This window comes from Egretta garzetta, unplaced genomic scaffold (genome assembly GCF_000687185.1).
Source record: "Egretta garzetta isolate BGI_Z169 unplaced genomic scaffold, ASM68718v1 scaffold287, whole genome shotgun sequence".
NCBI lineage: Eukaryota > Metazoa > Chordata > Aves > Pelecaniformes > Ardeidae > Egretta > Egretta garzetta.
The window spans coordinates 6,477,823-6,480,023 of NW_009260435.1; positions in this window are offsets into that span (position 1 = coordinate 6,477,823).

Here is a 2,201-nt window from a genome sequence, read left to right on the forward strand (position 1 = left end):
CGGGCAGCTGGGGGGAGGAGCAATCCACGCTCCCCTGGACAGGGAGACAGGGTTCTGCTTCCTTGTGCTGGCAGGGGCCTTGCCTTCTGAGGAACTGAACAACTACTGTGTGTCTGTGTGTGTGCATGCGTGCCTGTGTATGTTGTTTCTTCCTCTTCAGTTAAACTTCGTAATTTTTTTGATTTACTTTTGAAAGACAGGTACTAGATGTTAATTTGAAACTATTCTCTGCTCTGCACAGTTGCCTTATCAATAGTCAGTAGGGACTTCTCTGGACATCTTTAGTAACTTTCAAAAGCAATTTTGGGATGTGAGTGTGTGTCTTTAACTCCTATGTACAGAATACTGACATACAGGTGTTATACATATGTGTGTTTGTATATATGTACACATTTTCAAATTTTAATTTCTGTTCGCCATTTAAAACAAGATGCTGTTAATGCCATTTTGATGTTGCAAGTGTAGAAAAATTACCAAGCAGCTTACCTTTTTTTTGTCTGTTTCTAGAAAACGTGCACTATTTTGGCTGTTACTGGCTGTTATATCATGACATCTGTACTACACTACAAACCACGCGGAGGGAAATACAAATGCTGGTTCATACGGTTGAAGTATACCTCCAGTGTCATTAATTACTGCGAGGTAGAACTCACAGACTCAGTGATCATGGTAGTACAACTTACTTAATTCACCATTTACTGCCGTGTATCAGAGGAATTTGTTTCCTTCCAGAACTGCATTGAAGAGTGTGTGTTTGTGTGTATATGTACACCCAGGCCTGCACGTGTGTTCAGTGTGCACCTGCCTGCAATACCACTTTGATATTAACTGCCTTGTATTTTTAATGAAAATGTAGCAAGTGGGGCAAAGGTTTTGGCTTGCTCTCAGATGGAAAGACATTAAAACCAAAAAAATTCTAACATATATTTAAGCAAAGGATGAAATCTTAAATTTGCCTCCAACGTAAGAGACAGAAATCTGTACCTCAAATTGCTCTAGGCTGTAGGTTTCTAATGCTGTTGCCGTGATGGTTTAGAGTTCACTATTTCAAACTGAAACTAAAACCTTTGTGCCTGATTGATAACAATTTATTGAGTAAAGTAGCAGTGCTGGGAAGATCATAAAATCCTGATGCTGAGTTGTGAATTTGAAGTAAATTAGACTAAATAAAAGTTCATACCTTTCCACAGTGAACTTCAGGAAGTTTTCTTTCACTTCCTCTAACAAAAAAAATAGGGGTGTGTGTGTGTGTGTGTTTTCCAAGAAAAGCAGGAACGCTGTGCTGTAGAAAGATGATTCATTACAAGGGTATGCAAATGATCTTAATTTCTCACTACATTCTATTACAGCGTCTGCTGTTCCTATGGTAAGTAGAATTTCTGATACCAGGAAAACTTGCTCAGTACGAGAATGAAGACCCCCAGAGAAAAGATGTTGGCTATGTCTTAAAATTGAGACAAACCCACAGGATTTTGGCATCTTAAAAAGAGAACTCTCTCATCCTTTTGGTTCCATTTCAGTTGACTGACTTATTTCTGAATGAGAAAACACAATTTAGGTGGGGCAAACCTGACTATAACGAATGCCACGCTGCAAATGAGTGATCCTGGCACCGAACAACTCCTGTCTCCAACCAGAAGTATGCCCCATTATACAGATAATAGGTATTCACAACAGAAGGAGCTGTTAAATGATTTATCCTTTCATACAGAGCAGCACATTAAAAGAGTATTTTAAAAACAAGCTTTGTGCCTTACTCGATGCCATCATTGACCAGATGTATTTTTTTATATTAAAGTGAAAAACTCAAATACATAATACAAAGTGGGGACAGGTAGAGAACTACACTCATCCAGACAGTCCTGGAAAGGCGCTAAACTTGCACCTTGTGAGGAAACTCGTGCAACCTAATGAACCCACGCTACACAGCAACATGGAAATGATCAGGACTTACTTGACACACCACGTTTTTTTATTGTAGAGGATGGTCTCTGCTGGTACCAGTGTGACTGAGTGCAGCTGTTTCTCTCTACTGGGCAAAACCCCTAGGTTACCTTTCATAGAGTAAGTAAGTTATGACGTGCATGTAGAAGAGAAAGGCTTTGTTCTTCTGAACACAAAGTAAATCATACTGACAGGCTTCTCAAACTATTTTTAGAACGTTTTGTGCTAAAAATAACTACAGTAATATTCCAAGAAAC